Genomic DNA, 25,734 nt, shown 5'->3' with positions numbered 1-25,734 from the left:
CTGTGCTGGATGGGTGAGCACACTTGTCAGTAGGGTGCTCTGGGCTGCCTAGTCACCTTCTGAGGACCCGGGCTGCTGTCTGGCTTCAAAAGGTAAGTTGCTGTCCAACACTTGAGGGTGAACTACTGAGCTTGGCTCTCTGTAGTCTTTCACGTGAAGAATAATGTCGATCTTGGCTCTGTATTATGTCATGGTTTCTAACAATAAGCGATGTTTCTATGGGTGCCCCTTAATAACAGTTTCCAATGGGACAGAATTCAGTAGACTCTGAGAAGATTCATACTCCAAACTACCACACTTAGGACGAAGGCTCTTTCAATTGATGTTTTAGTTTAAATTTTGTTTCCTGCCCCCAAACATCCATTAAGCCTCCAGGAGAAGGAAAAGGGGATGTGACTAGCAATAAAGAGAATTTTTCTTCACAACAATGGCCATGGCAAGCTTAGGCACTTTTGGTGAAATCTCTCTGGGAAGTACTGGCAGAGGAATAAAAGGCAAACTGACACCGAAGTATTGCTTGGTGTGCATTTCCAGGCTCTGCCTTCTTTCTCATCTCTTGGTGGCAGGTGGAGGAAGAGGAGAAAAGGTTAAACTTTTTTATAAACCGGCAGAATAAGCTTATAACATCCTCTCACTATCTCTGCATAGGTTCTAGTCTCTGCAGCATTATATAAGCTTTGCCCAAAGTAATGAACTGTTGAAAGTCAAATGTAATACTTCACCAAACAACTTAAAAATGCTTGCGCACTGGAAAGGGTTAAGTTGTAGAGAACACAAATGGACCCAGAGCAACCTTTGCCGAAAGAGAATATTGTGCTAAATGTACAGTCATAGCTCTTTTCCATATGAAGAAACAGTCAGAAGGATAAAAGAACTTGGTCAAAATCACCCAAGTAAGTAGGAAGGAATCTGGTCTGTCTGTCCTAAGGGTTGTGTTCTTTAACCACCAGGCTAGCTCTTCTCAACTCTGATTCATGCATAGAATAACTATACACCTCTGCTTCCCTTGAATATCCCCTGTTTATACATATGCCTGCTGCAGTTTTTAATACTGCCCACTTTGACTCCCAAAAGCAACCGAGAATACACAATAATTTGGTCTCTCTATCCATGGACCGCTGTGGTGGGACTGCCCAGGAAGCTTATGAAAAGTGCAGCTTCCTGAGCCCTACTCCAGGTCTAGATAAGTTTTCTGAGGGTTGGCTCAAGAATCCAGGTACAAGGCCTTTTAAGTGGTTTGGGGGAGCCCCCCAGGTGATTCGCTCGCTCTCTTAAGTTCATAAACCGTTTATTCTGCCTCCCCCAGATGCCTAGCCAGGTCCTGTTAAGGTAGGAGTCCCCACACCACATCAGAGGGATGCTCCCAGCCAGGTAATCTCCGGAGCCTTGGAGATTCTGAATGGTCTCATGCTGGCCCACCTGCCGTGACAAACCTCCGCCAGAGCAAGCATTCCCCTTCACATTTACCTTCTACCACTCCCAAAGGCAGTCTGCTCCAATGAGGCCTGACTTCGTCTGTCCTAACGGGCACCCACTGATTCAAGCAGTTTAGGGATAGAAGGTGCTGTGGTTCTCGACCAGGGTGGCCCAACCTCTAAAAGGGTAGTCCAAGCAGTCTCTACCTCCTGGGCACATCCCCTCTGCAACAGCCCCAGTAAACGAAGGTCCCATCTTTGCTTTTTCAAGGTCGGCAACAGGGAGTCTCCTCCTAAAGAAGGTTCTCTCTCATTACCACACTATCAAAGGCTGCCCCAAGTGTGGTTCCTTCCTGTGGGCCTGATCAGGCTAAGGGCAGAGTTGTCTCTTTCCTTCTCTGAGTCGGACCAAGTTGTCTTAGTAACCGCTCTTCACAGTGTTGACCGTGATTTTCACGGGGGCTGCTGCTGAGCCTTTCTCTCATCCTTTCATGGTGGAGAGAGAGAGGATTGTAATGATTTTTACTTCTAGGGGAGAGGGGAGTGGAATGATTACGTTGTCATTTTGTATTGTGTCCTTTTGTCATGAATTTGTTTTGAATTTCATATTAAAATGGGCCCACCATTCCCACTTTGTGAGGTCATTCAGCACCCTCATTTTGCACCTTTAACATCTCTCTCAGTACCACTTGGAAATGTTTGAAACGGCATGAGCTTGTCCTCACATTCCTATCAGCTGTAAATCTGGAGCCCCGACATGAACGTAACCATTGAGCAGAACCCCTCTCCACTACCTGTGTAACACTGGGTAGGCCCCTTAACATCTTGGTTTTTTTAAGCCCTCAGGTGTAAAAATGTGAGGATTCTATGAATTTATATTTGGGGCAGGACAAGGTCGAGAAGAGTGTGTCTTTGCTTGTATTCTTCCAAACTGGAATGTCTTCCCTCTCTTCCCCATGGGTCCAAATCTCACTTGTCCTTCAGGCCCACTGCCAAGGAGCCTTCCCTGATTCCCCAGTCCACACAAGTCTCTGCCTCTTAGGGTCAGTGCCATACAACCTAGCTGTCTCTTAACGTTAATCTTGCCTCTCAAGCCAATTTCAGAATGTGGGTCTCTCGCCCTCCTGGGGCCCCTGGGGCTGTACCAGCCCACCTGCATGCCCCACGTGGGGTGTCTACTAGACTAGGGCATGGACGGGGAGGCCCAGGTGTGAGGGACCAGGCAGAGCACCTCTGCCTCCACCCTGCTCTCCGCCACAAAACTGCCCCTCCTCCTGAAGCCTGACCGCAAGTCACAGGTTCCTTATTATGACCTCACTGGGTAGTGATGACCTCACAGGCCTTCTCACAGTTTCCATGGCAGCGTAACTATGGAAACGTGCTGCCCTCAGAGAAACTTCCCTACCAGTTCTCCACCAGATACCAACCTCTTTGGTTGTCTGAGAATGTCTGACCGGATCGTCTATATTTACTCAAACCTGTGCTCTGTTCCCTGGCTGGGCAGTGCAGCAGGTACACCGAGACCGGGCATCTGTAGAAGAGGCATGGTGTACACACAACCTCACCTGGCTGCCACATGTTCCTATGGGGCTTGCCCACTACGTAAACCTCAGCACTTTCCCAGCTGTAAGTAATACCAGTGACCTGGGACACCTTCAGGGTCCCACAGTGCTCACTGCTGAGGACAAGTGAAAGGTCATCCCTGAACTAGTGTGCAGGAAGCTTCTGAACTTTATAAATGTAGCCTTCCGCTTTGGGCTACAGGATGCTTCCATTCAGACCCTTTCCTGATTGGCCTCTTAGCAAAAGACAAGCTCATTTTTGTTGGCAGATGGTAAACGGAGCAGTTTGAGGAAGAGGGCCACTCTTGAACCGCACCTTCAAACCCAGGCACCTCTGTGCTGTCATGTACACATCTATATCGGTCTCCTCAGACACATCCCATACTGAGCTGCTGAGTACTAGGGGAGAGGGTGGTGCCATATTCATGGGAAGACCGGAAGAACCAAGGGGGGTGATGAAGTGCTAGTGAGACTGGAGGGCTGAGCAGATGGTGTCCCAGGAGGCTGGGTGGATGTGAGCCTACACTTGGTACCCAGAACCCGGTTCTGAGTCTCCTGATCACTCTGCCTCAGTATTTGGCCTTGTTCTAATCTAGATAAAAGTATCAGAGGGCTAGAGTTCAGTGTGGTTGTAACAGGCAGTATAAATGGGGCCCAAGAGGGGTTGCCAAGGTGGGAGGGGTCCTTAACCAATTTATATTAGATTATCTTTTTCCAAAACTTGAAAGACGTTTCCATTAAAGCCTCAGAAGTGACACACTGCAAGAAATGTTTTCTCTGTTGTGGAAGGGAGAGATGAGAGGATCATGATTGCAATTTCTTTCGGGTTCTACTGTTTTCCCTGGCAACGGTGAAGAGACTACCTCACCTGATGCAGCTGTAGGCTCTAGGAATTGCTTTTGCAGCCAGTGTCCCTTCTCTAGGGACTCATAGAGGTGATGGGCCAAGTCTGTGTTTTGGATGTCAAGTAGATTAAAGGTCTTCAGCCAGAAACTGGGAGAGACATGAGAGAGGGAAATTCTGGCAGGAGACTGTGTACAGCAGAAGTGACTGATCAGTTCTGCTTTTCTTTGCAGCAGCTGTGGCTCCCATTTCTCCTCCTACACCTGGTCACTACCATGTCCTCAACCGAGGGTGTGGAGAAACGCAGTTGGGCCGGCATGGGGAGACATACTGCCTGGTTGGTGGCTACCGGGCCTACGGGGATGCTCCTTTGGCCACGCCAGCAAAGGCGGAAGCCGAGAAGCCAGTCCCCAGATGTGCTCCCGAGAGAAAGCACGCTCCAGAAGAGTCGGACGAAGATCTCGGTTGCTCCAGACCCAAAATCCGGCGATTGTAGCATGGTGCCAGGAGGCGGACTCCACAGAATCTTGCTGGCTGAACCATTCTGAAGACAGGGCAATGGTTTAACTGCCTAAGACAGCGAATGCCTCTTCCTGCAGTGACCCCTCCCGCCCACCCCCCACTGCCCACTACCACAGATTAGAACCTGCGTCGTTCTGTCTGAGCCTTCCTCAGCCAGGAGCCTCCCTGCACACTCAATGGCCATAAGCCAGGAGCCTCAGAAAGTGAGGTTTGAAATGAGAGTCCGCCCTGAACATCCCAGGGCAGAAGCTGGCCTGGAAGAAAACCTGGCATTCCTCTGCTCAATCCTCACGGGCCCCTTTGTGAGCTGAAGAAAGTGAAGTCTGCACTCTGCGAGCCGAGGAGGATGCAGGAGCAGATACAGGGTGCAGAGAAGCCTTAGCAGTCTACCACATGGGCTCCTGCCCTGAGCCATTGTCAGCGGCCACCACCACAAACCAGGGGGGAGCTGGGCTTTTTGAAACTGAAAGCAGCAATCTGTGGCTTCCCAAAGAGCCTCCTGCCTGGGGTCTCAGGAGGCAGGACAGAGAGGCCCAGGAAGCCCTGCTCCCTGAAGCAAGAACAGGATGGAGAGTCAAGCAGCACGCACCTTGCCCCGAGGTTCACATGCTCCTTTATTGCCAGGCCTTTCCGTCCCCAGTGGCCTCCCTTACTGCTCAATAAAATGTTTTTCTGTAACAGATTTGTAGGATCGCCAGTGCTCAGACTTAGGTCACTACCCCTGTGCTAGGCACTCCTGCCACCCGGGAAAGGTTCCAAAGGTGGAACAGCTCCAGGGGGTGCCAGGGATCAGAGCAAAAACTTGAGAGGCTGGGGATGCAGGAGTTTGGGCACAGTCCCTAAATCATCTCAGTGGTTGAGCTGCTGTGAGAAGGCACATCCCCAGTGTGCGTGTGTGTGTGTGTGTTGGGGGGAGGGGGTCCCTAGAGGAGGCAGCTAGCGGGAGGGCCTGAGGCTGGAAATGGGGAATGGCGTGCGGCCTCTGAGCAAGCACAGGCACTTAGCCCTTGAGGTTTCTGGGAAAGCTAGAGCCACAAGGGCCATGAGATAAGGCAAGTGTAGCAGCAGAACCCAGGTGCCAGGTCTTTCTTCAGAACCTACACTTCACGAGGCCGGGCCTTCCACGCTGAGGTAGGAGGGATCCTGGCCAGAAGGTCAGCCAGCAGCTCTGGGACGAAGGTTGCTGCGGCGGGGGCTCTTCTGCCATGGAAGCGACTTCATTTCCTTCCACACAAATAGCCTACTGACTGGGTTCCTGCTCTGTTGAGTAAAAGGGTCGTTGACTCTCCCCAGAAGGTTGTTCAGTTCACATCCCCAAAGTCCCTCTATTCAGGCCCTGGGGAGGTGTAGCAGCTCCTGAGGGCGCTCTCCTGGGGCTGGCTGACAGAAGTGGGGGAGGTTCCTGATAGTTCCCAGGTGCTGGTTCAAGTCCCCAGAGAATGGTCATGCAGGCTGCGGAGTCAAGTAGGAGGAGAGAGAAGGTCGAGGGCAGAGGGCCCCCTCCTGAATCCAGAGCTCACAAGGTTACCCCCGCCATTTCCAGAAACTGTCTCTTCCCCCACACCAGCCCCCATGGCCCAGTCCCGGGAAACCGGGAGCCCAGAGCACTTGTGGCCACAGAGACCCTCGCACGCAGCCCTCGGGGTGGGCGGGGCCGGCTGCAGGCAGATGGGGACGAGGTGTGCTCTCGGGAGGCCACGCGCTGCAGGTGGCCCTCTGAGAGAAGCACCCCAGCTTGGACAGGAAGGTTAGAGGCGGGGGAGAGCACCCTAGGGCGCCCCCTCGGAGCAGTGGGTGTGGGAAGAGGGGCGGGGGTGGAGGGAACCCGCGATGGGAGGCGAGTGGGCTCTCAGCAGAGGCCAGCTTAGCCCGCGGGAGCTGCCTCTGAGCAGGGGGCGGGAGGGCAGTGCCGCCCTGTGGCTGCCGGGCTTCCCGGATCGCGGCTCTCCGCACACGGGTCGCAGGGTCCTGTGACTCTGTATCCCCTCCCTCACCCCGCCCTCCTCGCGAGGCCGCGCCGCTGGGTGGCCTGTGTCGACGGGCAGAACCCCATCGCCCGCCCCTCTCAGACCCGCCTCTGCCTTGCCCTGTGCAGCTTGCGGCCCGGGGGCCTCGAAGGTCCCCGTGCACGCAGCCAGTGGCCTCTGCTGTGCCTGCTGCTCCTGCTGGGTCTGCTGCTGTGATCGGTAACCCTTGTGCAGACCACGCTGGGCACCTCCAGCATCCCAAGTCCGAGGGAGCGCATGCGGGCCCTGATGCGGGACTTCCCGCTTGTGGAAGGGTGGCTGCAGTGTGTGCGGGCTGTTGGGGACGGTGGGGGCCTAGCCTGGCCCTGGGCAGGGGAGGAGGTCCGGAGCATGCAGCGCTAGTGGGGAGGCTCCCTCACACCAGCCCTGGATGTCCTCTCCATCATCTATGGATGCCCTTCCCCTTCTCTGTCATCCCCTCCCTGGCGGGAACCCCTCAGCCCAGGGCTCAGCTGCTCCTAGTATAGTCTGTGTGACAGTGTGAGGTGGGGGACCCCCAGGCTGGCCCAGGCCAGGCAATGTGTCCTGCCTGATCCCAAGACCTAAGGAGCCCACCCATTTGCCTTGACCTCCCTCCAGCCACACCAACATGCCCCTGGTCCTGAGGCAGTTTTACCACAATGGGCTACAGCATGTTAATCTGCACAATTCCAGCCATGGCTAGACCAGCTTGGACAGGCTGAAAGACAGTCTCATGGGTGGCCAGGTACCAAAGGGACACACAAGGTGCCACCATGGCTGCTGAGGAATGTGGGGCACTTTGGGGGCCTCAGAGACCACAGGTTACTCACATTGGAACGAAGTTACCATAGTGACCTAGAAAGTGCCATGCCATGGATGCTGGGGGCTACAGGGGTCACAGTGAGCCCACCTGACGGGCTGCCAAGTACCACAGAAAAAGCAACGCATTACATGTGACTTCTGGGCACAGTGAGTGCTGTGCCAGCTGAGGAGGCTATGAGAAGCCCAAGGAGTTCCAAAGCCCAAACTAAGCCCTGGCTTCCCTCAGTTCTGGTCAGCCTACGTCCCATGCCAGACCCACGAACGGGATGCTGTGCACCTCACCATGGAACAAATTGACCTCATCCGCCTCATGTGTGCCTCCTATTCTGAGCTGGAGCTTGTGACCTCAGTTAAAGGTAGACGGGGGACTTCCCTGGTAGTCTAGAGGTTAAGACAACATGCTTCCACTGCAGGGGGCTCGGGTTTGATCCCCGGTGGGGAAACTAAGAGCCCTCATGCTGCGCGGCATGGCCAAAAGAAGAGGTAAACAGACCGGTGGTGGTGGGTGTTAAGGACTTCAGTAAGCTACTCTTGCCTCTGAAAATGATCATCTGACCTACCTGCCCCCAGCTCTCAACAATACCCGGAAGTTGGCTTGCCTCACTGGTGTGGAGGGCGGGCACTCACTGGACAGTAGCCTCTCCATCCTGCGTACCTTCTATGCGCTGGGTGTGCGCTACGTGACACTCACCCACACCTGCTACACGCCCTGGTGAGCACCTGAATATATTCAGGAAAAAACGCATTCGCCCTTTTTGGCCAACCAAACAAGCGGGCAATGCAAATCAACACTACAAAGAAGTCTCACTAGGCATTGGTCAAAAGGGCCATGCTGAAAAAGTGTAAAAACCAGAAACGCAGGACAAGTCAAGGAGAAAAGGGAGCTTTTTTACGCTGATGGGCGGGATGTAAATTGCCAACGGCCACTCTGAAGAAGTGTATGGTGTTTCCTAAAACATCTAAAAAACAGAGCTACAGAGCACAGGGCACTTCCACTCATGGGCTTATATCTTGAGAAAACCAAAAATCGACAGGACACAGGCACCCCAAATTTTAGGGCTGCTGTGTTCACAAAATCCTCGACTCGGGTACACCTTAAGTATCTCATGAAAGAGAAAAATGGATAAACAAGTTGTAGTACTTATGTACAATGGAATATCACTCAGCCATGAAATCAATGTCCTAAGACTAGTAGCAGCATAATGAGTGGATTTAGGTACGATGATTCTAAGAGAAATATGTCACACAGATAAAGAAACTTATCATAAGATATCAGTTATAGACGGAATGTAAAAATTGCTATATGAACTAAATTACAAAACAGAACAGAGTCACACATTTAGAAAACACACTTATGGCTGCTTAAGGGGAAAGGTGAGGTGGGGTGATGCATAAAACAACAGTTGGAAATTAGCACAGATACCGTTCAATCAACCAAATATGTAATAGAGAAGACATACTCATTGCTCAGTGAACTGGACTCAACACACCTTATTCACCACAGAAGAATATATCCACGTAGTAAGAATCTTAAAAAGTATTTATTGATATTTCTCGGTAAGTGAATATAGTGGGTGTAAAGGGGCACAAACACAGCATTGAAAATCAGCTAAATCCCATTATAAATACAAATTACAAAAAAAAGCAAAGATAGTGAAAGAGAGAGAAATTCTTACAAAATTCGTTCAGTGGCTGTGATGCAACCTGGATTGACCACATCTAGACCCACAGCTGGAAGAGACATAAGGCTGGACACTCTTGGGGGCGACCGGATTGGTGAGGTTGCGTGAGCAAATGCAGACCCTTTAAAGTAATACCGCGTGCTACCCATTCCATGGGTCAGAAATCTCCAGGTTCAAGGGAATCTTCCTACAGCTAAAACATGCATGGGAAACCCAGAGGATGGTACACCATATGATCGGGAAACGTTTCTAAAATGCACCTCATTTTTCATCTCGTGGTGCTCGGGTTCGCCATTCCAGCTGCTTTACCAACAATCTCCCCACTTGGAGAATCAGCACCTTTAACCTCCTGTTTCGTACAGTTTGCAATTTGTCCAGAGCTTGAACGGGTAGAGGGGGAACCAATGAGAGATCAGCTCTAGGTGTTTGGACAGACACATGTCACTCTAATTTCCAATCAGGAAGAAGAATTAACCAAAGGCTCTGCCTGCCCCCCGGAACCAGAATAGGGCCTGAAGCAATCCTGCGGTTTGGAGGCCAGCTCCCAAAAAGGCGAGTTGAAAAATGGATCTCAGAGGCACTAAAATTCACAAACCTGCAGGATAATAAATGATAACTTTCGTACCTTATTGAGGTAAGGCAACGAAGAGGATTTGAAAACAAGGCAGAATTGCAGGAAACCGTTTTCAAGAGGTAGATCGGAGTCGCCTTTAAAGCACACGAAAAGTGGCAGAACTTCGACAATGATGCAGTTGGCCAAAATGGGCGTACGTTTTTTTCCCCTGAATATATTAAGGAAAAAACGCGTAGGCCCTTTTTGGCCAACCAAGCAAGTGGGCAATGCAAATCAGCACTACAAAGAAGTCTCACTTCGCATCGTTCAAAAGGGGTTTTACCATGTTTGAAATTCCAATATTTTAGCCTGACACGTTTTTGGATTTTAGAAAAAAATATATTTTAAATGAGACAAAAAATCATTTTTATGACCCAAAAAGACAGCAATAGTTTTATATTTTTATCTATTTCACTTGCACACAAAAGTCTCATGGGGTTATGTAAAGCAGTCCTGTTGGATGCTGTGCATGGTGCAAATATGGATTAAAGCTTTGGAATCTTAAGCTTCACTCACCTGAAACTTTTAAATTAGGATGCAAGCAATCCTTTCCAACATGTGAACAGAGAAGGACACTGTCTTTATTTTATTTGTCAGGTAATTAATCTGTCTTTTGGCCCAAGGAGAGAAACACCTGGCACTTCTATCAATGTGTTGTACAAAAATCTTTGAACACAGAGTGCAAGCAGAGGCTGATACAAGATGTGAAAGAAAAAAAAAAAGAGAGAGAGACCCCTGTGGCATTTTCTCCTAACTTATTGCAATCTCCCATTTAAAATGTGGGAATAATCAATCTTCTGAGGAAAAAGGCCCAAGGAAGCTTTTTGCTTTTGTGGAATAATGCAATGACTAAAGATTTCATGAGGCAAGAAGAATTAATGAGAATGACCATGAGAAATCAAGAAAAGTCAGATCCATGGATGAAGTGATGTTTCCCTCTGTGAATCAATGAGAAGTAGGAGCAAATGAAAAGAAAGCTGAATACAACATTTTCTGAATAAATGTAACCTTTCAGCTGTCATAGACAAATTAATGCTCACTATGATACAACATATTTAGTTCAGAAAGTTAACTTAAATTTAAAGCTTAACAATTAGATTTATTGAAGAAACGAAAACATATTTGTGGTTTAGAATATATAATGTGTTCTGCAACAGATAAGAAGATTACATAAATAAATAGAAATAAGACTAAATAGAGGCAAATAACAAATTAGATGTTATTAACATTAAAAACTGACACTCATCTAAAGAAAGAGGAGAGACAGAAAGACAGAAGAACTTATATCAAGTATATATTTAAAACTCCTAAATAAGAAGTCTTCACATGTTAAAAAAAAAAAAGTCTTCAATAAGAAAATAATGTAATAGCAAAGATGGGAAAAATATACCAAAAGATATTTCAAGAAAGAGAGTACAGAACGTTAAGTAAACATATCAAAAGATGCTTGGCTTCTTAGTAGTCAATTAAATGCAAAAGAGTCATACCTAGAATTATCACTCACCAACCAGAAAGTTCAAATGAAAATGACAGGTATTATCAAGTTTGACAAGAATGTGTGTAATCCTTGAATCTCATTCACTGCTGCTGAGGATGAAAAATCATACAAATGTTTTGAAAATATTTAGAAATATCTAAAAAGATAAACAGATGAAAGCTATGAATCAAAAATTTTACTACTACATGTATATTGAACAATAATTTATACACATACCACCAAAGCTCAAGTTCTAGTATGTATATACCAGTGCAATTCTCAATAGACCCAAACTGAAAATCACTCATATTGTAATACATTTTGGAAAAAATTAATTAATAGTTAAATATTTACACTATGGAATCCTATGCAACAGTGTCAGTGCATGACAACAACAACAGGCAACCATATAGGCGTATTCATAAACAACATAAAATAAAAAAGCCCAATCCAAAAGTGATTTTACTGGGCCATTACATTTATATAAAATACAAAATACAGGTAAAGTGATCTTTTTGCTAGATACCAGAACAATATTAAACCTTAAGGGGAGTCACTAGAAATGGACAAGGGTGGCTCTGAGTATCTGGCAATTTTCTGTGTCTGTATCTAGAAGCTATGTATAGAGTGTATGCAGATTCTGAATTTTCTGAAATTTGTCATTTCCTTACAAACCATGCATATTTTTAGTTGTTTTTTATACATAACAAAAAGCAAAAATGATAGACTAGGGAAGGTAATTATATTAGCACTTTAATATCCATGCTTTTCAAGGTGGAAGTGAAAGGTATTAAATACTTGACATTGTGATTACTTCTTAAAAGTAATGTGAAAATTTCAGATGAATAACTAAGACATACTTCTTCATACATCATCCTCAAAGAGGAGGGGTAGAAAGGAGTATTATTTTTTTTTATTTAATATAGAACAGTTAAGATAGAAAATAATGAAAACAGACTAGGTTTAAAAAAGAGCACACTGGACTTCCCTGGTAGCTCAGTGGGTAAGAATTTGCCTGCCAATGCAGGGGACAGGGGTTCAATCCCTGGTCTGGGAAGATCCCACAGGCTGTAGAGCAACTAAGCCCGTGTGCCACGACTACTTGGCCTGTGTTCTAGAGCCTGCAAGCAACAACTACTGAGCCTGCATGACACAACTACTGAAGTCCAGGCACCTAGAGCCCATACTCCACAAGAAGAGAAACCACAGCAAGGAGAAACGGAAGATAAAATAGTGGAAATAACTACCACAGAGCAGAATAAAGAAAAAAGAATGAAAAGAATTGAGGACAATCTGAGACACTTCTGGGAAAATGTTAAACACACCAACATTCGAATATAGGGGTCACAGAAGTAGAAGAGAAAAAGAAAGAGACAGAGAAAATATTTGAAGAGATTATAGTTGAAAACTTCGCTAATATGTGAAAGGAAATCGTTAATCAAGTCCAGGAAGTGCAGAGAGTCCCATACAAGATACACCCAAGGAGAAACATGCCAAAACACATATTAATCAAACTATCAAAAATTAAATGCAAAGAAATAATATTAAAAGCAGCAAGGGAAAAACAACAAAAAACATACAAGGGAATCCCCATAAGGTTAACGGCTGATCTTTCAGCAGAAACTCTGCAAGCCAGAAGGGACAGGCAGGACATATTTAAAGTGAAGAAAGGGGAAAAGCTACAACCAAGATTACTCTACCCAGCAAGGATCTCATTCAGATTCGACAGAGAAGTTAAAACCTTTACAGACAAGCAAAATCTAAGAGAATGCAGCACCACCAAACCAGCTTTACAACAAATGCTAAAGGAACTTCTCTAGGCAGGAAACACAAGAGAAGGAAAAGACGTACAATAACAAACCCAAAACAATTAAGAAAATGGTAATAAGAACATACATATCAATAATTACCTTAAATGTAAATGGATTAAATGCTCCAACCAAAAGACATAGACTGGCTGAATGGATCTGAAAACACGACCGGTATATATGCGGTCTACAAGAGACCCACTTCAGACCTAGGGACACATACAGACTGAAAGTGAGGGGATGGAATAAAATATTCCATGCAAATGGAAATCAGAAGAAAGCTAGAGTAGCAATTTTCATATCAGAAAAAAGAGACTTTAAAATAAAGACTATTACAGGAGACAAAGAAGGACACTACATAATCATCAAGGGATCAACTTAAGAAGAAGACATAACAATTGTACATATTTATGCACCCAATATAGGAGCACCTCCATACATAAGGAAAAGACTAACAGCCATAAAAGGGGAAATCGAATGTAACACAATCGTAGTAGGGGACTTTAACACCCCTCTTTCACCAATGAACAGATCATCCAAAATGAAAATAAATAAGGAAACACAAGCTTTAAATGATACATTAAACAAGATGGACTTAATTGATATTTATAGGACATTCCATCCAAAAACAACAGGATACACTCTTTCTCAAGTGTTTGAGGAACATTCTTCAGGATAGATCATATCTTGGGTCACAAATCAAGCATTGGTAAATTTAAGAAAATTGAAATTGTATCATGTATCTTTTCCGACAACGCTATCAGAATAGATATCAATTACAGGAAAAAAATCTGTAAAAGAATACAACCACATGGACGCTAAACAATACACTACTTTATTACCGAGATCACTGAAGAAATCAAAGAGGAAATTAAAAAATACCTAGAAACAAATGGCAATGAAAACATGATGACCCCAAACCTATGGGATGCAGCAAAAGCAGTTCTAAGAGGGAAGTTTATAGCAATACAATCCTGCCTCACGAAACAAGAAACATCTCAAATAAACAAGCTAAACTTACACCTAAAGCAATTAGAGAAAGAAAGAAAAAAAAAAACCCAAAGTCAGCAGAGGAAAGAAATCATAACGGTCAGATCAGAAATAAATGAAAAAGAAATGAAGGAAACAACAGCAAAGATCAAAAAAACTAAAAGCTGATTCTTTGAGAAGATAAACAAAAGTGATAAAACCATTAGCCAGAGTCATCAAGAAAAAAAGGGAGAAGACTCAAATCAATAAAATTACAAATGAAAAAGGAGAAGTAACAACTGACACTGCAGAAATACAAAGGATTATGAGAGGTTACTGCAAGCAACTATATGCCAGTAAAATGGACAACCTGGAAGAAATGGACAAATTCTTAGAAAAGCACAAACTTCCAAGACTGAACCAGGAAGAAATAGAACCTATAAACAAACCAATCCGAAGCACTGAAATTGAGACTGTCATTAAAATCTTCCAACAAACAAAAGCCCAGGACCAGATGGCTTCAAAGGCAAATTCTATCAAATATTTAGAGAAGAGTTAACACCTAACCTTCTCAAACTCTTCCAAAATATAGCAGAGGGAGGAACACTCCCAAACTTATTCTATGAGACCACCATCTCCCTGATACCAAAGCCAGACAAAGATGTCACAAATAATGAAAACTACAGGCCAATATTACTGATGAACATACATGCAAAAATTCTCAGCAAAATACTAGCAAAAAGAATCCAACAGCACATTAAAAGGATCATACACCATAATCAAGCTGGGTTTATCCCAGTGATGCAAGGATTCTTCAATACATGCAAATCAATGTGATACACCATATTAAAAATCCTGAAGGATAAAAACCATATGATCATCTCAATACATGCAGAAAATGCTTTCGACAATATTAAACAGCCATTTATGATAAACCTCTAGAAAGTAGGCATAGAGGGAACTTTCCTCAACATAGTAAAGGCCATATATGACAAACCCACAATCATCATTGTTCTCAATGGTGAAAAAGTGAAACCATTTCCACTAACATCAGGAACAAGACAACGTTGCCCACTCTCACCACTATTATTCAACACACTTTTGGAATTTTTAACTACAACAATCAGATAAGAAAAAGAAATAAAAGGAATCCAACTCGGAAAAGAAGAAGTTAAGCTGTCACTGTTTGCCACTAGATGACATGATACTATATATAGAGAATCCTAAAGGTGCTACCAGAAACCTACTAGAGTTAATCAATGAAGTTTGTAAGGCTGCAGGATACAAAATTAATGTACAGATATCCCTTTCATTCCCATACACTAAAGATGAAAAGTCTGAAAGAGAAATTAAGGAAACAGTCCCATTTACCCATGCAACAAAAGGAATAAAATACCTAGGAATAAACCTACCTAAGGAGACAAAAGACTTTTACTCAGAAAACTATAAGACACTGATGAAATAAATCAAAGATGACACAAACAGGTGGAGAGATATACCATGTTCTTGGATTGGAAGAATCGACACTGTGAAATGACTATACTACACAAAGCAATCTACAGATTCAATGCAACCCCTATCAAAATACCAATGGCATTTTTCAGAAAACTACAACAAAATATTTTCCAATTTGTATGGAAACACAAAAGACCCCGAACAGCCAAAGCAATCTTGAGAAGAAAAACAGAGCTGGAGTAATCAGAATCCCTGACTTCGGACTATACTACAAAGCTACAGTAATCAACACAGTATGGTACTGGCACAAAAACAGAAATATATATCAATGGAACAGGAGAGAAAGCCCAGAGATAAACCCAGACACATATGGTCACCTTATTTTTGATAAAGGAGGCAAGAATATAGAATGGAGAAATCACGGCCTCTTCAATAAGTGGTGCTGGGAAAACTGGACAGCTACAGGTAAAAGAATTAAATTAAAAGATTCCCTAACACCATACACAAAAATAAACTCAAAATGGATAAAAGACTTAATGTAAAGCCAGACACTATAAAATTCTTAGAGGAAAACATAGGCAGAACACTCTATGACATCAATCACAGCAAGATCCTTTTTGACCCACCTCCTAGAGAAATGGAAATAAAAATAAAAATAAAAACATGGGACCTAATGAGACTTAAAAGCTTTTGCACAGCAAAGGAAAACGTAAACAAGATGAAAAGACAACCCCCAGAATGGGAGAAAATATTTGCCAATGAAGCAACTGACAAAGGATTAATCTCCAAACTTTACAAGCACCCCCTGCAGCTCAATATCAAAGAAACAAACAAGCCAATCCATAAATGGGCAGAAGACCTATTAGACATTTCTCCAAAGAAGATATACAGATTGCCAGGAAACACATGAAAGAATGCTCAACATCACTGATCATTAGAGAATTGCAAATCAAAATTACAATGAGGTATCATCCCACACAGGTAAGAATGGCCATCATTCAAAAAATCTAGAAACAATAAATGCTGCAGAGGTGTGGAGAAAAGGGAACCCTCTTGCACCGTTGGTGGGAATGTAAATTGATACAAAGACACTATGGAGAACAGTATGGAGGTTCCTTAAAAAACTAAAAATAGAGCTACCATATGACACAGCAATCCCACTACTGGGCATATACCTGGAGAAAACCATAGTTCAAAAAGAATCATGTTCCACAATGTTCATTGCAACTCTATTTGCAATAACCAGGACATGGAAGCAACCTAAGTGTCCATCAACTGATGAATGGATAAAAAAGATTTTGCACATCTTCAATATAAAATGGAATATTATCAGCCATAAAAGTAAATGAAATTGAGTTATTTATAGTGAGGCGGATGGACCTAGAGTCTGTCATACAGAGTGAAGTAAGTCAGAAAGACAAAAACAAATACTGTATGCTAACACATATATATGGAATCTAAAAAAAGAAAAAAAATGGTTGGGAAGAAACTACGGACAGGACAGGAATACAGACGCAGACGTAGAGAATGGACCTGAGGACATGGGGAGGGGGAAGGGTAAGCCGGGACGAAGTGAGAGAGTGGCATTAACTTATATATACTACCAAAGGTAAAATAGATAGCTAGTAGGAAACAGCTGCATAGCATGGGGAGATCAGCTCAGTGCTTTGTGACCACTTAGAGGGGTGGGAAATGGAGGGTGGGAGGGAGATGTAAGAGGGAGGAGAAATCGGGATATATTTATATGTATAGCTGATTCACTTTGTTATACAGCAGAAACTAACACACCATCGTAAAGCAATTATAGTCCAATAAAGATGCTAAAAATAAATAAATAATTTATACCTCCCCCAAATTAAGTCTTTTTAAAAATAAATAAATAGGGCTTCCGTGGTGGCGCAGTGGTTGAGAGTCCGCCTGCCGATGCAGGGGACGCGGGTTCGTGCCCCAGCCTGGGAAGATCCCACATGCCACGGAGCGGCTAGGCCCGTGAGCCATGGCTGCTGAGCCTGCACGTCTGGAGCCTGTGCTCCGCAACGGGAGAGGCCACAACAGTGAGAAGCCCGCGTACCGCAAAAAATAAATAAATAAATAAATAAATAAATAAATAAAAAAGGGTACTCAATAACATGGTAACTCTAAACCTAAGTATTTTCAATACTACAGCAAAGGTAAATGGATTAATGTCTCCTATTAAAGTGTAATTTTTTATATTATGTGCAACTAAAATTTTTTCCCAATATGCAGGTAAAATAAAATAATTACTTTAGAAAGGTGAAAACATTCCATGTATTTAAAAACAGTAAAACGATAAGCATATGATATGCATCTTAGATAAAGTAGTGTTTAATTTCAGAACAATTTGTCATTATTGTAACTAGTACTATTATCCCAATTTCTTAAAAATATTTCAATACTTTTTCTATTTGAAAAAATACTTTAATATTTTTTTCTTTGCTCTTTTGTGGTCTAATACATGGTAAGTATTTAGCTGCTAACATAACTTAAAAATATATGTTGTTTTTTACAGCCAAACAAAACTGAATCAAGAAGAAATAGATAACTTGAACAGACTGATCACTACAAGCAAAATAGAAACTGTAATTTACAAAAACTCCTTACCAACAAAAATCCAGGATCAGATGGTTTCACAGGCAAATTCTACCAAATATACAAAGCAAAACTTACACTGATTCTTCTCAAACTCTTCGAAAAGATTGAAGATTAAGGAATACATCCAATGACATTCTATGAAGCCACCATCACCCTGATATCAAAACCAGATGGGGGGGGGGGGACTTCCCTGGTGGCACAGTGGTTAAGAATCCATCTGCCAATGCAGGGGACATAGTTTCAAGCCCTGGTCCGGGAAGATCTCACATGCCGTGGAGCAACTAAGCCTGTGTGCCACAACTACTGAGCCTGTGCTCTACAGCCCACGAGCCACAACTACTGAGCCTGATAGCCACAACTACTGAAGCCCACGCACCTAGAGCCCATGCTCTGCAAAAAAGAAGCCAGTGCAGTGAACAGCCCGCACACCACAACGAAGAGTAACCCATACTCGCCACAACTAGAGAGAGCCCGTTCACAGCAACAAACACCCAATGCATCCAAAAATAAATAAAGAAAGAAATTTACTTAAAAATAAAAAAACACAGATGGGGACTTTTCTGGTGGTCCTGCAGTTAAGATTTTGCCTTCCAGTGCAGGGGGTGTGGGTTCAATGCCTAGTGGTGGAGCTAAGATCCCACATGCCTCACAAATAAGAAACCAAAACATAAAACAGAAGCAATACTGTAACAAATTCAATAAAGACTTAAAAAAAAACAACAACACAGAGAAAGACACTAGCAAAAAAGAAAATTGCAGGCCAATATCTCTGATAAATATGGATGCAAAAATTCTCAACTGAATATTAGAAAACCGAATCTGACAGCACATAAGAGGATCATACACCATGATCGAATTTGATTCACCCCCGTGTCACAAAGTTGTTTCAACATATGCAAATCAATCAACATGATACACTCCATCAACAAAGGAAAAACACAAAACAAATGATCATCTCAATAGATGCCGAAAAAGCATCTGAGAAACTTCAACATCCATTCATGATAAAAACGCTTACTAAAATGGGTATAAAGGAAACATATCTCAACATAATAAAAGCTATTTATGACAAACCCACAGCCAATATAATATTCAATGCTCATGACAAAATATAAAAGCAGCACGGAAAAGTGATGGAGGAGATGGAGAAACTTCTCAGTGTGCAGGTGCAGGATCAACATCAGCGCTAAATCCTGCTCAGCTTATGGTGATTCAAGAGAAAGCTAAAAGCCTTTATGAAGACTTGAAGAAGAAACACGGGAAAGAATCAGAGGGCATATTTTTTAATGCCAGCCATGGCTGTTTTCATTGGTTCAAGAGTAGAGCCAACCTCAACAAGGTAAAAGTAAGTGGAGAGGCAGCAGGTGCAGATAGGGTAGCTGTCCAGGAACTTCCTGAAACACTTTGAGAAATTATTGATAATGGTGTGCATGTACCCAACCAGGTGTTTAATGTGGATGAGACACAACTGTACTGGAAGAGGATGCCAGACTGAAGTTACATCAGTAAGAAGGAAAAGTTGATGCCGGGCTGTAAAGCAGAAACAGATAGTCTAACTGTTGTTTGGTGGAAATTCTTCCAGTGATATGAAGCTGAAGCCTCTCTTAGTTCATCATTCAGAGAACCCAAGAACCCTTAAAAACATAGCCAATGACTCTCTTCCTATTGTGTGGAAGCGTAATCTCAAATCCTGGATTACACAGGACACGTTCCAGGACTGGTTCTGCCAACACTTTATCCCAGATGTAGAGAAATATTGCTCGGAGAAGGACGTCCCAGAAAAACATTCTTTTGAGGCTTGACAATGCTCTGGGCCACCCCCCTTTCATGGATGACTTTTCCCAACGTCAAAGTAGTGCATCTGTCACCGAATACTGCATTGCTCATCCATCCTATGGACCAGGAAGTTATAGCGACTTTCAAGAAATATTATTTATGTCACACTTTTTGTCAGGCAGTAAAGGTAAGTGAGAAATCAGGAAGAACCTAGGGACAATTTTGGAAGGACTATTAACATCTACAAGGCCATAAAAAACATTGACTTTGCATGGTGTGAGGGTATGGTGGTCACCATGAATGGGGTTTGGAAGAACCTTTGCCCACAGTTTGTTCATGATGTTTGTGGATTTGAGAAGGCAGATCAGAAGTCTGAAGAGGTCTTCAGCAACGTAGTGACCCTCAGCGAGAAGCTGGAGCTAGATCTGCAAGAGGACGATTTCATTGAACTCCTTGCTGTGCAACACGAGGAGCTTACTGATGGAACTGGAGGCGCAGAGAAAGGATGAAGAGGGACAGGAGAAAGAAGAAGTAACTGAAGAACTGAAGAGATTCATGACACAGAAAATGCCAAGGGAATCTTCTAAATTTGAGGAGGCACTGTTAGTTTTTGAGGCACAGGGCTCGAACCTACAATGGTACCCAAAGGTGGCAGCAGCCATTCAGAATGCAAACCAGTGCTACCATGTCATCATCTATGATGAGAAAAAACGAGCTACAACCCAGACATCAATGGATCATTTTTTCAAGAGGGTAGATAGAATAAATCCAGCAAGGAACCAGAACCTGCGTCATCAATGTCAGGTACGAGTGAAATTGGAGCTTGCCTCCTGTCTCCCACTGCTGATAATCCTTCACCTCTACCATCTCCCACCTCCTCTCCCTCCTCCAATCAGTAACTCTTCTCGCCTGTTCCCTCGATGCCAGCCCCAGTATCCCAGCTGTTGTGCTGTATTACTGTACTTTTCAAGTTACTGTACTGTAAGACTAAAAATGTCTTCTTTGTTTTTGTGTTTGTTTCTTATATACTGTTTGTGTGAAAAGTATTATAAACCTATTATGGTACAATACCGTATAGCCGACTGTGTAACCTGGGTACATCGGCTAACATTGTTGGACTTACAAACAAATTGGACTTACAAACGCACTCTTGGAACAGAACTTGTTCATACGTAGCGGACTTACAGTAAAAGCAAATAAGAAACAGGAACTAATCAAACTTATAAGCTTTTGCACAGCAAAGGAAACCATAATCAAAATGAAAACACAACCTATGGGCTGGGAGAAAATATTAGCAAATGATGAGACTGACAACGGCTTAATTTACAAACTATACAAACAGCTCCTACAACTCAATAACAATATGACAAATAACTCAATGGAAAAATGGGTAGAAGACCTAAATAAACATTTCTCTAAAGAAGACATACAGATAGCCAATAGGCACATGAAAAGATGCTAATCATCACTAATTATTAGAGAAATGCAAATCCAAATTACAATGAGGTATCACTTCACACTGATCAGAATGGCCATCATTAAAAAAAATCTACAATTAACAAATGCTGGATGGGGTATGGAGAAAAGGGAACCCTTCAGCACTGTTGGTGGCCATGTAAGTTGGTGCAGACACTATGGAAAACAGTATGGAGGTTCCGCAAAAAAACTATAAAGAGAGTTGCCATATGATCTAGCAATCCCACTTCTGGACATATATCTAGACAAAATTATAATTCAAAAAAATATATAAAACCCTATGTTCATAGAAGCACTATTTATAATAGCCAAGACATGGAAACAACCTAAATGTTCATTAAAAAATGAATGTATAAAGAAAGTGTGGTATACGTATACAATAGATATTACTCAGACATAAAAAAAGAATGAAATAATGCCATTTGCAGCAACATGGATGGACATAGAGATAATGATACTAACTGAGGTAAGTCATAAAGAGAAAGACAAATACCATATAATATCACTTACATGTGGAATCGAAAACAGGACACAAATGAACATGTCAGCAAAACAGAAACAAACACACAGATATAGAAAACAGAGTTGTGGTTGCCAAGGAGAGAGTGATGGAAAGATTGGGAGTTTTGGAATAGCAGAAGCAAACTATTCTACATAGGATGGACAAGCCACAAAGACCTACTGTACAGCAGAGGAAACTATATTCAGTATCCTGTGATAAACCATAATGGAAAAGAATACATATATATATATATATATATATATATATATATATATATATATGGCTGAATCACTTTGCTGCACAGCAGAAATTAATACAATAATGTATAAAGGCTGCAGAGGGTGTGGAGAAAAGGGAACCCTCCTGCACTGTTGGTGGGAATGTAAACTGATACAGCCACTATGGAGAACAATATGGAGGTTCCTTAAAAGCTAAAAATAGAACTACCATATGACCCAGCAATCCCACTACTGAGCATATACCCGGAGAAAACCATAATTCAAAAAGATACATGTATCACAATATTCACTGTAGCACTATTTACAATAGCCAGGACATAGAACCAACCTAAATGTCCATCGACAGATGAATATAGAAAGAAGATATGGCCTATATATATAATGGAGTATTACTCAGCCATAAAAAGGAATAAAATTGAGTTATTTGTAGTGAGGTGGTTGGACCTAGAGTCTGTCATACAGAGTGAAGTACGTCAGAAAGAGAAAAACAAATACTGTATGTGAACACATATATATGGAATTCAGAAAAATGGTACTGACGAACCTAGTGACAGGGCAGGAATAAAGACACAGATATAGAGAACGGACTTCAGGACACAGGGCTGAAGGGGAGACAGGGACGTAGTGAGAGAGTAGCACTGACATATATACACTACCAAATGTAAAAGAGCTAGTGGTAAGCTGCCACATAGCACAGGGAGATCAGCTCGGTGCTTTATGTCCCCGACAGGGGTGGTGGGATAGGGAGTCTGGGAGGGAGCCTCAAGACGGGGGGATATGGGGATATATGTATACATATAGGTGATTCACTTTGTTGTAAAGCAGAAACTAATACAGTGTTATAAAGCAATTATACTCTAATAAACATGTATTTTAAAATACCACAACGTTGTAAATCAAGTACACTAGAAAATATTTCTTAAGTGAAAAAGATTTTTTGAATGTATGTTTTATTGTGTGTGTGTACCACAGGTTCAATATATATGAATTATGTCAAATTGATTACATTGTTTTTCAAAATAAAGAATTTTTGATATTCTACATCAGCTGCATAATATAAATGCAGAAAAACTATATTATTTTTTTCTAAAGTTCAGAAATACCCATTTTGCTCATTCGGTATACTATAAACCACTAACTGTTAAAAAGGGATTCATGACCTCTTTCTTCCAAAGAAATATTTCTGCATTCACACAAGTTTAATAGAATGTTCCACCATGAACTGGCTTCCCACCTTAGAGACACAAGATTTGCATCCTGAAATCTCTTTCTTGCAAAAATGTCCAAGTAGCATCCTAGCATTACAGAAAAGAAATGCTTTTTGCCAGATCTCAAATTACATACAACTTTATCACGACATCATGTATGTTTTTTTCCACACACATAGACTGCATTTTATTTTTACAAGAGAAAAATCAACTGACACCAAACATTGTAAATGGATGACCACAGCAAAAGCAACAATGATTGTAATTACCAAACATGAAACACACTCATACTATTGTCATAATATTGACATTCATTCCAGGAATCCTCCACAGCTCCTTTATTTTGCAGTGAAAGACACCATGTTTTTTTTTTTGTTTGTTTGTTTGTTTGTTTGTTTTGCAGTACGCGGGCCTATCAGTGTTGTGGGCTCTCCCATTGTGGAGCATAGGCTCCGGACGTGCAGGCTCAGCGGCCATGGCTCACGGGCCTAGCCGGTTCGTGGCATGTGGGATCTTCCCGGACCGGGGCACGAACCTGTGTCCCCTGCATCCGCAGGCGGACTCTCAACCACTGCACCACCAGGGAAGCCTGACATCATATATATTTAAATTATCAGCACTCACCTGAGATCTTCAAAAATCAACAAAAACATAATTTTGTGCTCTCTTTCATTTATTCTGGTTCTAAGTGGTCATTTCTAAACGAAAGTATTTAAGTATGTTAACGTCATCTTATAACATCATATTTCAAATGACTACCGTCTCTCCAAAGATGCAATATGAGGAACTCATAATTAGGCTCTCCAAAGTTTTACTCTTTGAATCTGTATTACACTTCTGCTGAACTTCACACTGTTCATTATTCTCTGAGAATATTCTTTTTCTTGTATGCCCATCTCACATGCTCTTTCATTTCATGAAGTTTTTTCCTACAATTTTATGCCTAGTTTATTTCTGAGAAAATGCATTATTCCAGATTGATAATTATAGACACAAAAACTTCTATATAATTCCCTGAGAGTTTCAAAAACTCCTTCTTCTTTTTTTTTTAAATACCTAGATTCTGAAGCTCTCCACAAAGCATTACTAAAATTGCATTTACATAGTATCTACATATTACTCACACATTAATGCATTTACAATTGTATTATGCTTTATTGCTAATTTTGGAGCATAAACGTAGCTGTCTTATTTACCACCCTCTTGGAAATCACTTTAATATTTGCACTTAGGACTTGAAAGAGAATGGATAAATAAAAACCTGAAGAATATGCAAATACAATTTATATATTTCTCATAAAATTAGGTGATTATCTAACCTTTATCCAGAAAAAAGAAGAGCCCACATACTCTGCAGTCATGATACTCGAGAATGTGTGGTCTTCCAGCAGGAAAACATGCAGTAATCCACGTGGCAGAGTTTACCTGTGACCAGCTGGGGTTAGTGTCCTATGCATTCCTTACATGCAACATATCAGGAGTGGCCAAAGTGAATTTGTCAGTTGTGGCAATAAGTATAATGAAGATTTGTAGCAGGTCATGCTCATATATGCAGCACAGGTACAATCAACATTTTGCTCAATTCTGGTAGATCTAAATCTGTATCTGTTACCTTGTCTTTAACCAGGAAATGTCAGAACTGACTTACCAAAAAAAAGTGTTTTGTTTGTTTGTTTGTTTTAATTACAGTCACGGTGAGTAAGACATAGCTCAGAACAACTAATGTGACTTAGTGATTCTCTCATCAGGAAATGCAGTTTCTACGTCCCTGTTTATTCTCCACATCTTGTAGTAAGTTAAGTTTCAGTGAAAGATAAATCTACAGGGTGAAAAGAAAAGAAAACTTACATGTGTTGATAAGATCATTCTGACAGGTTTTACCACGTATGTCAGTGTTTCTGGTGATGGACACAAGCTAAAGCCCTCTACTCTGACATTTTCACTGATGTCATTCCCCTTGATCCTCAATTTGAAAGTGGATAAAAATGTTTTCTATGTTTTCTTCTTTAAGAAATTAAATAAAGAATGCTGTCTAGACATGATCCTCTAATGACTTTCAGTCAGTGGTCATCAAGAGAAGAAAAGCACAGAATCTCATCCCCACAGAAGGGTGACATTCAGTCAGGTAAGAAAATTCTCCCCAAAATCAGAGCTTCATCTTTAACACTCAATCAAAGGCTTTCACAGGTTCTTCATACTCTGCACTCAGCCTTACCATATGGGATTGGCTCTGAGAATCTCACATCAGATGACTGACAAACATGTCATAGTACACTGACCTGGTACCAGATCCTGCCTCTCTTAATGATCCCCCTCAGGGACATTGCAATATTCTAGGATATTTCCTGGAGCCCTCTACTCTATACAGGTACACTTCCAAGTAGAAACAGAAGCTTTGATTCTCCCTGGGACCCCTGATCTGTCCCACCAACCTCTCTAGAAATATGATGTTCTAATCTCTCCTGATCAGAACATTGCACGGTCTCTCACTGTGCTAATTTAGTAAAGGTAAAAGAGAAACAAGAAAGAGCAAACTATGCAGGGAGCAATATATAAGATTCCTTTACTTAATGTATTTATCTGATATACACAAATATTGAGAAATATAGATTCATTTCATAATGGTCAAGAAAAGAGGAGGAGGAACCTCCATGCCAACAGTATATATAAATTGGAATCAATCCTGCATAAGCTCCAGCTAAAGCTTAGCTACGAGGTACTAACTCTTCTCATAAAGAAGCAATAGTTCTCCATCATTTGAAGC

The 25,734-nt window shown here is 42.3% G+C and overlaps 1 long non-coding RNA gene across 1 annotated transcript; it reads left to right on the top strand.

Annotated features, from left to right (window-relative positions):
- Positions 1-18: 18 nt before the first annotated feature.
- Positions 19-5,020, top strand: LOC307069504. Its single transcript, XR_013811497.1, has 2 exons — positions 19-92; positions 4,057-5,020. It is a non-coding gene; the product is annotated as an uncharacterized lncRNA (long non-coding RNA).
- Positions 5,021-25,734: the final 20,714 nt, after the last annotated feature.

This window comes from Hyperoodon ampullatus (assembly GCF_949752795.1).
Source record: "Hyperoodon ampullatus genome assembly, chromosome: X".
Classification (NCBI taxonomy): domain Eukaryota; kingdom Metazoa; phylum Chordata; class Mammalia; order Artiodactyla; family Ziphiidae; genus Hyperoodon; species Hyperoodon ampullatus.
This window is presented reverse-complemented; position numbering and strand designations above follow the sequence as displayed.